Source organism: Eubalaena glacialis, chromosome 14, assembly GCF_028564815.1.
Source record: "Eubalaena glacialis isolate mEubGla1 chromosome 14, mEubGla1.1.hap2.+ XY, whole genome shotgun sequence".
NCBI classification, from domain to species: Eukaryota; Metazoa; Chordata; class Mammalia; order Artiodactyla; family Balaenidae; genus Eubalaena; species Eubalaena glacialis.
This window is the reverse complement of record NC_083729.1, coordinates 74,687,862-74,703,061: the sequence shown is the minus strand read 5'-3', so window position 1 is coordinate 74,703,061 and position 15,200 is coordinate 74,687,862. Positions and strand designations below refer to the sequence as shown.

Here is a 15,200-nt window from a genome sequence, read left to right as displayed (position 1 = left end):
CAATAAATGTTTGTTGAATTATAAATCTAACTGAACTTCTATTTCTAAAATTACCCCTAGGGACATTTCGGGGGAGGAGGTGATGAGTTGCCATCCTTGTTGTTGTTCTCTTGGGATAAACTTAATTGTAATATCTTTAACTTCCTTTAATAGTCTAGATTGTTCCACAAAAATTTATGGAAGTTCTACTTCAACTTTTTGGGGAAAATTAGTTCTAAGAGAACACTCCTTGCTTTGTAAAACTGACCTTGATCATACTACTTCATTATTCCCATATAGACAATTTAGCTTTTGAAAGTGATTTCCTGAGATAATATATTCTAGAAATTAATTTTTATGTCATGATAGAAAATTACAAAACATTCACTGGATGATATAAACCAAGTCCTTAGAATCTGGGATAGGTAATAAAGCAGGTCTACTCAAAGAATTTCTGTCTGTTAGAAAGGCCAAAGTAGTAACTTGGAAGGAACTTGGATGGCAAGAAATACAAAAACAGTGCCCTCTAAGTGATACAAAGTATACACTGAAAATCATCTATGAATCTACAGCAACAGAGAGGCTTTCAAACCTAAGTGTGCTTTGTCAAAGTGGGTAAGTCATGCCCAAATCAATAACCTCTTTCCAAGTGTATTAGGGAAAGAGACTTGCATAATCATTGTCTCTTTGAGAGTAGAGTCTGACATGATTCCTATTCAGTGCAAGAAACTTCTATTGGCTTTGGAAAATCACCCTGGTTACATGGATTCTCATTAGCTTATGGGCATTTCCATGACCATCCAATGTTTCTAAACCTGTCAGTGATAATCCCTTTGATTGTCCAAATGATAATCCATTTCCACATTTTTCAGAAAACCACAATGTCCCAGGGCTAGAGCCTCCTTCTGTCCATAATTCCTTCCTTTTATTTATTTATCTTCCTCAGTTGTGGCTGTGAGTGATCATGTGACCCCTTGTGTAACTAAGAAAATAGCTGCCTGATTATATTTTAATAATCATTGCAAGTCAGTCACTTGCCGCCTCCTCTTCATATATTATAAAGTCAGCATATAATTAAGGGTAGAGGGGCTCTGGGAAGGTATGGGGCTGGACTCTTAGCAAAGACTTTTGATTTCGATACGTGGCATTTCTAAACACAAGATAGCCTCTGCAACATTTGCAATTCTGTGGGCTTGCTGACCTGAAATACTTCCCTGCCCTCATTATGTACACACAAACAACACAAATCTAAACCATGCTGTTCAAAGTTAGCTGAAGACCTCAGCTTCTCACAAAGCCTTCTCAGTACAATCCAGTCTACCCCAGACCACTCTGACACTTACTGTCTTCACTTTTAAGTTGTCACTTGACATGTGTCCAGACTCCCAAAAAGGTTGCACATTCATCAAGAGTAGGAGCCAGGGCTTACATGTCTTTTATCCTTCATAGCACATAGCTCAGTAACCACCAATTCCCTACTCATGAACTCTTCCCAACAGCGCAAGGGAATTCCTGCAATACTGCATAAGTAATTTTGAATTTGAGAGTCCCAATGAGGCCTAGCTCCATCTATTACCTAGTGGATGAGGATATTGTCTTTACCTCAAATAATCAGAATAACATAAAATTATGGAGTTAAAAAACAAATCAGTCTTCCAAATCAACACACAGCTAATCATCATGTGCTTGATATTGTCAACTTAAAAGAACAGGACCCACTAACATCATTAACCAAATAATACTACATCAGATATAGAGTACATTTTAAGACTAGTTTGGACTGAAATTTTCTTTCTAGTTTGAAAAACTAACTGTATGTCAACTACAAAAATTAGGTCTCATCAACTATACAATCTTTTTTCCCCATAAACCGGTTCTTCAAAAATATATCATTTTAGGGTTTCCCTGGTGGCACAGTGGTTGAGAGTCTGCCTGCCAATGCAGGGGACATGGGTTCGAGCCCTGGTCTGGGAAGATCCCACATGCCGTGGAGCCACTGGGCCCGTGAGCCACAATTACTGAGCCTGCGCGTCTGGAGCCTGTGCTCCGCAGCAAGAGAGGCCGCGGTGGTGAGAGGCCCGCGCACCGCGATGAAGAGTGGCCCCCGCTTGCCGCAACTAGAGAAAGCCCTCGCACAGAAACGAAGATCCAACACAGCCATAAATAAAAAAAAAAAAAATCATTTTATGATAGAATTTTAGAGCAGGATTACTTTAGAATATAACCTTTAAATCATCTATCATCATTTTAGAGATGAGAAAACTGAGACCCAAGAGATCTAAGTAATTTACTATGAGTTAACCTAATTAGCCACTGACAGAAATAGGACTAGTGCACCAGTGTTCAGACCCCAGATTAAGCAACTTCTGTTTTATCTCACTCTTTTGTTTGGAGCACAATATATGTATGTATTTTAAATTATAATTCAAATACATACAAAATGGATATAAAAACACTGAACACCACTATAAATGAAACATGCACATGAGGGTATACAAGTGTATGCACAATGCATTCCATGATAGATTCTCTGAATTTGCACAAGCACACAACACAACCATTCTTAACTCATGAAGTTTAAAGATGATTGTATTCCAAGGGTTTGTAAAATATGAGCATTTCTTACCTGGCAGCTGTATGAGGGTTTGACAAAAGACATTAAAAACTTGAGCTATGTTTAGATATCGGATTTTTCTGGCACTGAAGGTTAACTTCTACCTGGGTTTCCGGGGTCTAGCACTTTTAATGGAAGGTAGGCCAGAGATTGGAGAGGGATCACCCAACATGTGAGACTTTGGCATTGTTACCCACATTGCAATATTAAGTTGACTGCAGGTGATTATCACCTAAATCTTCCTATGGGCCAGTTATGACTCTATTTCTCCTTATTGTGCCTGAAATCTCTACCGTTACAGTCACTTCTTTAGGTTAGAAAGCTTAAGTGGGAAAATAACTTCAGCAGTCACGATACCACTCCACCCCAGGTAATGAAAAGGGGGAGAGCCCTTGTGGGGGAAGGATAGAATCTCTACACGTAACAGAAGAGCTACTGATGAGAAAGGACTCCTCCTTATGGTGTCCAAGAATTTTAAATTTGGGGGCAAATCTGAACAGCATTGACTATATGCGGTTTGGTCCCTTCACTGAGCTTAAGATCTAGCAAGGTGGTAAAACATAAACAATTTAATACAATCCTCTTGAGTAGAAAAGTTGGTGTGGAGTATACAGACTGAGATACAAGTAGCATTTCTCTTTCTGAACGTTAATAGATAATGTAATCTAATATATGCTCTATGTGCATAATCTAAAGGCCATTAAAACATTTGAACATTGGAAAAAAAAAGGACTCCTCCTTTTAAACTACCCCAGTTCTCCAATACCAATATCCATACATACCTAGTTAACTAGGGATTTGAAAAAATGAATGATACCCGCTTAACACATTTCATAATACCTATGATTCAAACTAGAATGCGTTTCACCCCACCCCATGAAAAGTAACGGGCCTCACATTCTGATGGTCAAAGCTTTTTATAAACACCCACCCTGATGCTTCAACATCCCTTAAAGATGTAACCATCTCCATGAACCTTCTTTGCCCTCTAATATAAAAGTTGACATTTTAATAGGTACCCAGGAGAGAACAAGGAAAATGAAGGAACACGCTCACTCCAGTTGATCTTTTCCTTCTAAATACTATGGCATATAAAAGAATTAATCAGTAATAATAGAAACCCAAATGAAACAAAGAACAGTGGTTTTTCACAGCTCTTTACCAAGAAATCCTATAAAACAGCATCATTGTTATGACATGCAACAAAAAGGTAGCAAATTTGGTTGAGACACATTGAAATGGATGCACCCTTAATCTTGCAAGAGTGGTGACATTTTTTTAAAAATAAATATTTTTGTTTCTGTATTTGAAAGTTTTCATTTGTTTATATCAGAACCAAGTTTGTTGATAATTCTCATGTATCAGTTTCTTCACAGTTTTACTCTACAATTTTAGAAGAGCAGATTGAGTCTCTGGCTAAACATTAATAAAGGATATTCTGTGATCCTGAAATCGGAAATCTTTCAAAAGAAGAAGAATACACTTTCCTAACTAGCCTTCCTTTATAGAAAGCTCACTAAAAGACTACAGAATGGATTCATTCCACATATGCAATGACTTTCAGTCCCAATGGGAAGAAAGAATGAGAAATAAAGGAATGAAAATACCATTTTCAACTTCTCAAGTTTAGACCATGCTTGAAGAGGACATCTGTGTTGTGGAATTCTTGACTTAAATAAAGAATAAATAAGTAGATCCTTTGCCCAAAGTTGGTTAATAGTAAGTAAAGAGGGCTTGATTGGTCACATCTTTACTTCCTTGAAACCCCATCCCCCTGCTGTCAAAATTAATGCTTACAATGAGACAGGTTAGATCAGAAAGCAAAGTTACTCACCATGGAAGAATCACTGCTTCCACACCCGATCGGAGCTCCCTCAGCACAGGTTGGGAGGTGGGTAGAAAGTTGACTAGCCCTGCCCCCATCTATGACATCACAATCTACCTCATAAAAGGTAGTGAAAGTGCTCTGAACTCCTGTCTGATTTCCGAGAGATACAGAAAAGAGAGAGTGAGAGAGAGAGCAAGAGAAAAAAAAAAAAAAAAAAAAAAACGTACCCTATTGGGAAGGGATTAGGGAGGTGGAAGAGGGAGTGGGTAATTGGGAGAAAGAGGCCTATGAAGGAATTACGTACTGAAAGAGATATGGGTGGGCCTCCGTGATATTAAGCAGTCCGGCCATTTGGATTCCTCATTGGCTCTCTTGAACAGATAAATGGGCCATCTGGGAGAAGGAGGATGAAGCAGCATCCCGCCTTGTCAGGCATTGTAAGGGACAATTGTAGTGGGGTTCAAAGGGGATGAATCCTCTATTTAAAGCATTGAAGATCACCAAGAGAGAAAGCAAGGGCTGAAGCTCTTAACGCCTGGAACGGTACATGGGGAATGTCAGATGTCTTTCTAGGAAGTTCCATTGCCCTGCTGTGTGACCTTCAGCAAGCTCTCGGCCTCAGCACACTCAGCCAGTACATGGTGCTAAAGGGATACTTACCTCTTCCATTGGGTTCACTGAGGAATTAACACACTCATTGTTGCTAGAATGGCAATTCGTTTTTACTGTTCCTTTTTGTACTCAAGCATGAGTTGTGTGATAGGCACAATTTAAAAGATAAGCCAATAACCAATGTCTAGTTCTACCCTTGGAATTTCTACCTCTTAAAATGTTATTTTTGACATAAAATATTACTGACAATCTTGACTAAGTTTTTCTATGTGTACCAAATATAATATACACCTAAAGGGGATAATTAGATCCGACCTTCAAACCTGGAGAAAAATCAAATGGCAATATTGCTACAATCACAAGATCCACTACGATGCTACTTTTAGAGGTCAAATTTAGGTGACCCAGTAATGCTCAGTGACCAAACATTTTTGTCACATGCAATTCTGCTATAGTCATAGCGTTATAGCTTTGTTTAAAGCCTGATTCCAAATTTTTTTTTTTTTTTTTTTTTTTTTTTGGAAATCAGGCAAGATGGGAGAAAAATGTGGAGAGCACTAGGTCTTTTTTTCTTTTCAAATGTAGATTTAGAGCTTTAAAAACTGAACTGGTCAAAGTTGTCAAGTGAGTATTATGACAAAACAAAAGGAAGAGCAAGCAGGTCCTGAAACCATCCACATGGAAGCCAGATCTTTATTTGCCCAGTGGAATATACGAAAAGTGAACCTTTTTCCACAGAAAATATTTTAGTAAAGATTCAAAATGATAGCTTACAATTCACAGCATCATAAATGGGTAAAGCCCAGAGCCTGTTTCTGTATGCAGATAAACAAAATTCCTAATTTGGATTTTTTTCTGGTGTTTTAAGCCAATACAGTTCTATCTCTAGTCCTGTCATTCTTAGCTCACTAAATATCTAAGTGTATTAAATAATCATAATTTTAAACTATACAAAATTGGTAGATTAGGGAGCATTTTGAAACACAGAAGCTACTAAATTCAAACTGATTATGAATTTGGCAACATTACTCCCATCTTTTACTTCAAAATAAATGTTAAAAGCATTTAAAGAATGTCTTTAGAGAATTAAAGACAATAAAAAAGAAAAAAAATTGGCATGTGAGAAGCAAGAATGAAATTGAAAATTTTCCTATATTTGGGTTTTTTAGTACTTACTAGAAGAAGCAATAATACTGTGCGTATGTTTTCCTTGCTGAATTATTCTCTTTTTATGTTCAATAATTCTAAGTCTAAATTCAAATTCTATATTTAACAGCTTTTATTGTGTGAAATTTCACAATTAATTGTCCTATAAAGCTATTTTCTTCCAATTTTTACATATTAGATCATTGACTAGTTGGCTTATCCTTGCTTTTTTATGTTTTATAACAATCCTGTTTGGCTTTAGAAATTAGCCATCTCCTGATTTTTCATTTAGGGAAAGTGTTATTATTTTACCAGTTCTTTTATCAATCAGTTTCAAAAATGATTATTATGTATTAGAAACTTATCTGTGTCATCTCAACTTTCGTACAAAATACAAAAGTCACTATTTAAGATTAATGATGCAGCTGTCCATTCTTCCAATAAGCACTTTAAAATTTTTACTACCAAACAAAGGAGGTACACTTTTGCCAGCATTAAGATATTAGAATAAAATGGAGTTAAACACTTTATAATATTGAAATAAAACAAAGTGGACTTAGATTATAATCTATTGGTATTTTTAATTAATTACCTATTGCTTATCTGGAAATGGAGCATGTCTTCAGGAACCCAATGCAAAACTAGGCTGCATCAAATGGATGCAGAGTGGTGAACTGTGCTGACTTTTTAGGTGAATTTAGTATGATTGATTGCAATAATGTCTATAATTATGATATTAGTTAAAATAACAAAATTTTCTTTGACACAGAATGCAATGCCTGGATCAAATAATTTCCAACTCTTCTTAGGATCTAGCCTCTTGACATTTTTTATGAAAACTAAGTCTTATTATAATTATGGATTTGATGCATACTTCCTATGACATCACATAAATGGATGAGATAGCCCTTCAAGGCAAGACATGAAGTGATTGCAAGATTTCAGTCAAGAGACCTTGTTATTGAAGTCTTGGCTATAATTTTGTTTGGACCAGAGAGATGTAGGGTTGGTTTCAACTTTTTGTTTGTTTGTTGAAACAAAAAAGTTTTAATTCAACTTCTTAGTGCAAAGGATTGAGAAAAGTCAGGTGGAATAATTTGTACACTCCAAAAGAATAATCCACAGATGTATTTACCAAGTAATTTATCATGGGAGAAATAATCAGGCAGTTGGCATGCACTGTGACCAAAATGTTATTATTAAAGAGAAATATTACAGTAAGAGAGAATACGATTAATTTTGATAGCAACAGATTTGAATTGGGAGTTCCCAGATAAAGAGATCATGTTTGAGTTTGTCTTAAGATAGTGTCTCACATACAGAACCTTGGGCTTAAAAGAGTACATGGTCCTTAGAAGATGATGCTGACTTCTCAGCATCTGATATCCTGGAACTTCTCCAGGATATTCTCTTTCAGTTGCAAAATAGATTTGCAAAGGAAAACATATAAAACAGGTCAAGAGACAGATTGTAGAGATTTGACAGAACATCTAGCCAGACTTCCAGTTAAGTTCATTATCAGCAAGGCATCTGTACAGATGAAAGTATTCAGAGAAAAGCAATAAAATAAGATACAGTATTGATGATGAAAGAAAAGATTAAAGTCTAAATTAAGTTTGCCTTCAAGAAAATAAGATTAGGATGAAATATTTGAAATATATTTATTGCCCAGAAGGAAAATGACTGTTCAAGATAGAGTAAGACGATGTATTGTGAAGCAGTAAAAGAAATCTGAGCTAAAAATCCTTCACATTGCCCATCCAGAAGTCTTTCCTATTTGTAAGTTACATGGGCCATAACACGGAACATATTTCTCTTCTAAGGGTTGTGATCAAAGACATATTTTATAAATCATTTAAATTAATCTGGAGAAAGTATTTGACATAATCTGTAGGGACAGAATGTAGACAATAGTAAATTAAACACAGTTTTATTTCTAGAATAAACCAAGAAAACCAGTGAATACAGAAGTAGTTCAACAGACACCCTGCTATTCCAGCTGAGAATGCTAAACAGTAAGATGAGAAACTAAATGGGGAAAAAATGAAAACAATAGACTCCACAATCTAACAAAAGCACAATGGATGGAAAAATTTATCCTTTTCACAAAAAAATATTTGCCATTAGAGATAAAGAACTTTGAATTCTGTCACCCAACCAATATTTAGCACCATGCCTTTTACATAGTTGAAACGCAATGGAAACATTGAATTCAACGAATTAAAATATCCTTATGAGAACGAGCAATAAATACATCTGTTTGAACTCTGATTGTTATTTCGTTGTTAGAAATTAGGAACGGATTATGGAAACACTGATCTTTTCCTAGAAAAACATTACTCCTGTCTCAGTTTTGCTATGGGGGTCTTTTTATTTCCTTTATTTTGAGTCATCTGAGGTCATGCAAGTTTGGGCAAAATCAATAATGAAATTCCCAGATAATGTTTGTATATGGTTTTAATATTCATATTCTCTTTTTTACTTATTTATATATTTTATATCAACTTATTCATATTTTATCTTCTCTTGAGGCATGTCCAAGTAGGAACAACAACAACAACAAAAAAGAATAGATTTAGGTAACTCGTTCAAAATAATGTATTTCTTGACTAGAGCTGACGAATTGAAGTGTATACAGGAAAACCAAAAAAGAGGAAATGAATTACAGATACTGTGTCTAAATAAATGTATTCACTCAGCGCTTTGGCTTCTCATAATTATTTGGTTCAACTGAAGGGAACAGATAGATCTGGGTTGTTCTCACACATCCAAAACTACTTTAAAATGGGGGGGGGGGATGTAGTTCTTAAGACACTACTACAGACATTAATTATTAAAACTATAGATTAATAAAGAACATTTTAGAATGAACTCAGACAATTATCACATATTGACAATATCTCAAAATTAGAACTTGTCTCATGGGAAAATGGTACAAACTAGTATATCTTAAATAGGTTTGCCTGTGTTTCACAGATGTCAAAAGATATATGCAATCATTGTCTCTCATCTAGGTACCTCCCATGTGTCTAATTTCCAAGTTTTCACAAAATATTACTATTCATTTGATGCCAAATAATCCTCAGAATATTAACTAAAATCTAAGGCATTAATTACTAACCAATAAAGTATTTGCCTTCCTTCTTTTAATTCGAGGCTTTTGAAACTTGAAAAAATTCTAAAACCTGAAGGAAGGAAAGTTCATTGATTCAATGACAGGTAATGGCATTGACATTTCTGACGCAGAGACACTCTTCCTAAAGCCATTAACCCCTTCTACTCTTACAAGCAATGATGCCCTCAAACTAAAATAGAAACTGCTCAGCTCACAAGTTCAGGTGATGCTATCAAATCAATCCACTGAGTAGATCCAAGTTAGTTCAATCCATGTCTCCAGTCAAGGTCAAAAGAGTTACTTGCTTGGTTCACATACCAGTTTTGCCACAATAGAGTCTGTTTTCTTATTTTAGGATGAGAGCATTAGACTATAAAGTCTTTTTCTATGCATAAAGCAATTCAGTAAGATAACCAATTGGTTTAATTTCATCAGTGGATAACTGATTTTTTTTTTCAATGAATGGAATTGATCATCTTGATAAGTTTAGAATCAGTATCTTCAAGTATGTAACTGAAGAGTTACTTCTTATAGCAGAGTAGTATACTTTCCTCATTTGTGCAAGATTATTTGAATTCAGGGAGACAGCTTGCGCTGTGGTGCTACAGACATAAAGCTTCCTATGATGCCTGACACCCAAGGAGATTTTTTACTTTTCTTATAAAAATTCTTATTTCCAATTTCTTCCAAAAATAATACCTTGAGTTTGTTAAATGTCACTTTTGTAACACTGGGAAAATGGATTTGCACTGCAAAAACACTTAAGTGTTATTTTTCTCTGAAGGTTTGCATAATTTGGGTTGTGCAAAAATCAATGACAATGTACATTGACACGGATGTAACGGAGGAAGACTTAATGCGGGAATCAGAATTTAAGTGGCTATAGTTTTACCATCATAACAGATTAGGGGGCAGGTTGTTGGGAGAAAGATTGAATTATGCAACAACCCATCATACTAACAGATTAAGTGCAAAGAACTACTGCCATTCTGAAAATGATAAATACCTGTTTAATTTTCTTATCGGTACAGAGTATCTCCACTACCCCTCCATTCAGATTTATAATCTGAAGTTTGTTTTAATTTTACTTCCCTGGATCTGGATTCTCCTACTCTCCCCCGATCAGAAAAAGTCCTTTAAGCCCAAATACTTAATGGCTTACCCTCTGGAAGGTCTGGATAAAATTCTTTGGAACTGCTGTGAGTTGTCTGAACACATACCCTTTTGTTTAAATGAAGCACAGAAGTGGATTCCAAACCCAAACTGAAAACTAACGATTTAGATTTTTTCCCATTACTACTATACTTTGATCAGTGGAGATAATTGAGAATTGACAATAGACAGAATCAGAAGATATAACAAAAATGACTGTTTCCCCAAAAAGGGTTGTTTAAAGTACAAGTCTACACAACTAAGTACAACGCTTGTTTCAGTGAATGTTTCATTCCATTACAAAATACTGACACTTTTTTACAGAGTGAACACAGAAATTTTCAAGTAAAATGTAATTCTCATCTCAACAAAACACAATTATATCTATATCTATATCTATATCTATATCTATATCTATTTATATATACACATATATATGGCATTGTACAAATATATATATATATATAATGTATATATATATATATATATAATGTATATATATATATATATAGCATGGTACAAATAAACAGCATATTTTCCCCCAAACTGTATTGTATTGAATCAGATATGTCACAGCTGTCAACCATTTGTTCAGTTCTTGATTATTGCTTATTCAGGTAACAAGGAAGTTAAGTGTCAAATCACATGTATTTGTTGTGTGCATACATGTATGCATATACATATAGAATATATGTATCTTCGATCATATGCCAGTGTCAGGTAGGATTGGTTTGAATGTTCTCAGTTTCCAGCATTTTTATGAATATTTTTCATTTATCATCATGAATATTCATGTTAATTTTAATTTAGTCCAAGTTTTTTAATGATATGAAACATAGGCTATAAGAGTAACTATAATTGACCCTTATTCTACAATTTTCTCTTTACCAATTCAAATCCTACTGGTGTTGCAAATTATACTTGTTCACCTTGTCAAACTTCTCTCCATAACCCAATTGAGAGGAATTCAAATTTGGAAAGGAGAGATTAAAAGACAAAGAACAAAAGTGCACATTAGGGCCAATTACTCAGTCCCTCGGGAATAGGTCAGCGCTCCATTCAATCAGCCTGAGGACTAAGGGAACTAACATTCCTCACCTCTAAACTCTGTTCCTATATTTTGTTTGCATGAAAAAAGGCATTTATATGCAATAAAATGTATTAACTTTGTAACACTTTCACGGGGAGTCAGCTATAAGTTATATCAGCATCCCTCCATCTCTGACCTGAACATCAAATTCCTGTCCAGAGCAGGGTTATTGCTCCTGTGCTCTGGCTTCATTGTTATAATGGGGATCCTGTTGTATTTGAACTTAGAAAAAAATAATGTAGGTGGAATATTTCCATTTTATCAGAATGCTTGATATTCAGTATTCTATGTTCTAAAACCCTGCGTTTGGATTTCCAATCTCATTGAGAATAATGTGCAAAGTATAAATCTTTGGGTAGCTAAAGATAATCAAAGGTTATAAAATGGTTTTCATTTCTCCAGTTCCATGTGTATATCTCCATTTTTAAATTTAAAAGAACCTATTAACTCCTCTGAAACCTAGTGAATAAAAATTAATTAAAATACAGGTAATTTCCATAGCATGATATTGGAACTTATTTGTATCCAAAATATATCTACATACTGAAAAAAGTGTATACATACTCAACTTTTCTCTCATGATGAATATAACGTTTTCACCTTTAATGGATATTACTTGCACTAAACTAATTTATAATACGCTATGGTTAAGTTTCTCTTTCCTTTATTTTATCTTTTTCCTTCTTTCATGCTTTTTCCTTCCTATCCTCCATCCTTTCCTCTTTTTCTTCTTTTCTTCCTTTAATGGTCCTTTTTCCAAAAATCATGTAAACCGGCTTAAGAGATTAAACTACTAAACACTAAACTAAACAAGCAAATAAAGCCAGTATATAAACTATCAGGCTGTTTAATTGTCTGGGCTTTAGTTTCTTCCACTTTCTCTTTAACATTTATATTACTCTCTTAGGTTTTTTTTTTTTTTTTTTAATTTCCTTTCCCATTACCTGCTTAGCAACCAGGTTGAGCTGAATTGGCTCACAAATATGCCTCTTATACTTTGAGATTTAATAAGAATGGCACCTTTCCGCTGTTGAGAAACGTTTAAGCCAATGACTTTAGAAAATTGATTGCCAGCCAGAAAGCTAATGGTGCTTCTTAGACAGCAGTTGTGTGAATGAGCATATGTAGGCATATTTTTTTTTATTTGCTTTATTTCTCTAGTTCCCATGACTCGTGAAGAGCTTTGGCACCCACTGTCCCCATGACCTGTTGAAATTTCCTGAGCTACCTCTCAAGCCAAAGGCAAATATAACAGAAGAATCCTTTCCCAGTTAGAACACACAGACTCACATAAAACATATACATGCTGACATGGTATATGTGCATTTTGTTTAACATAAGTTCATCATGCCAGCATGAGACTATAAAAACATGGTGCTCAGTTTTGAAATCCAAATCATTTTCCTTAGCAAAATGGAAACAATCTACCCAAATCTCTTCTGTTTTAGTAGAAGCTTTGACTTCTAACAAATATACCCTTCTGTGGGCTTTTGAGTATTTCAGGGAAGAAGCCACAGCTTTGAATCCCATGTACATAACAATGCAGGGAAAAAGGGAGGAAGATTCAAGTATTTCTCTTTTTTGATTGCATTTTATACTATGGTAGCTTCTCCTAAAAAACAGAGTAACTTTGTCATGCCAGACAACAAAATAAATGGGGCTCAAAGCATGGGTGCACTTTCTTGGCAAAATCATTGAAAAGTTTGTGTGTATGGGGTCTCACATTCTTGACTCTTTCAGAACTCTGAAGGCAGTCATTTGTGGCTATTTTGCAAAATAAATATATTGATTTTTTTCTCCATTGGCCATCAGTGAAGGAGGATGAAGAATAAGATGGAGGCAGAAGTGGCAAAGACAGCAGACTACACAGGCAGGTATGGCACCAAATAACAATCAAGCTTGGAAAAAAATCATGAAGAGACCAAGAGCAGGCCCATAACTGAGCAATATAAGCAAACCTTTATAATGCGTTTGACTCAGAATTATTATAAAGTTGTATAACATTCCTCTAAAAGAAGCCTTCTCCCATGCAAGGATTTATGAACATTGCCAATAAGACTCAAAGAAGGAAACAGGCTTCTTGATGGTGTTCTCAATCTCAAACACCTCTGCAAATGCCAACAGTGCAAGTGATAAAAGCCAGTGATGGTTTGGACTACATCTAAATGAGGAAAAGACAATGGAAATGAAGCTCTGGAGGCAGTGATGAACAATGGGTACTGAGAGGATGATGGAGAGTAACTCTGCCAGTAAAACTCACTTAGATGAGGTTGTGGAGTCTGAGATCCACAAAGATGCTCTGTGCATCCATATGAATAATAAGATTTGGAAAGTAACAAATGAAAGCACACAAGGCAAGCTAAACAAAAAGCACTCGGTTCCACAGGTGCTATATACAGATGGACATGAAAGCTGAATGGTATGGGAAACTATACCATTGAGGCTGAAGATAAGAAAGGAAGCAAGGGAGATGCAATGTTTTGATCACTTCTTGGCAGAGAGAATCTTGGTAATTACCAACTTGGCAGAAAGGACACACTGCAAGACAGATTGCTCTTGGTTGTTGAAGAATGTTGAAGCAGGATCATTTTGGAAATGCAAAGAGGTGACTATGCTTTGGGAAGAGGCACAAAACAGCAATTTACTGGGCTCTAGGTGAGACTGCATGGAACAGGCTTTCCAAATGGCATCTCCATGCAAACCAGATCAGCTCTTTTCCCAGCTATGTTTTCTGCAAGCCAAACAATATAGGAACTGAAATCTTTGGGTTCAAGAATGATTTTTCCACATATTTTTTTATCAAATGGTCAACCTGCTGAATTTCTGAAAATGGCTTGAGGAAGAACTGAGCTTCATTACCAATCTGATTTACACAAGGCATTCACCATATTGATAATGCTCTGTTCCTGGTAATGCCACACTTAAAATGGCAGCATCATGGTTGACTGGGAAAAGAACTAAAGGTAGCAGAGCCACACTTTGGAATTTGCAAATAGTTTACAATAGATGGCACCTTGTGTTGAAAGAAAGGGACTGAGGGAGGAAAAGAAGCCAAGGTGAAGAACCTCAACACATACATTTGGAAATCTTGCCAAGAAATCATGATTCTTCTATTCATTGAACTTCTTGTTTCTTTGCATTTGATTAAAATGGACCAGATACTTATATTTTCATGAGAAGGGAAACACTGAAGTGATTGAACAAAGGATATATAATTGTTAGTGTTTGACAACCATGTTAGTTTTTGGCAACAGCACATCAACCTGTGTTAAATTCAAACATTTTCTGGCTTTTAAGGGTTACTGATAACCTAGTATGCATTGGAACCTGATGAATGAATTCCTATTGTTTTCATCATCTCTAACATGTGAACACAATCCACACATAGAGAGGCTTGCTCCTGAACAGAGAATGAAAATTGCTAGGACTAACAGAGGGAAGTAGACTTACAATGAGTAAATATACAAAAGCCCCAAATAATTATAATAGTCACAGCTTGGCAATGAGTTTCCAGACTATGAAATTAGTTTTCTTGTGAAGAGTGGAGATTTTACAAGGCTAGTATAAACATGGGGTAATTGGAAAATCAAACTGTTCTTCGTGAGTTATTGTAAGGTCTGGAATAATGGTGATAATATTTATTTTTTTAAAAACACCTCCCTAT

The 15,200-nt window shown here is 35.4% G+C and overlaps 1 protein-coding gene across 1 annotated transcript in view; it reads right to left on the bottom strand.

The window, feature by feature from the left end:
* The window catches only part of LOC133074640 (catenin alpha-2), a 244,239-nt gene that overhangs the window by 28,135 nt on the left and 200,904 nt on the right, over window positions 1–15,200 (bottom strand). The window lies entirely within an intron of this gene.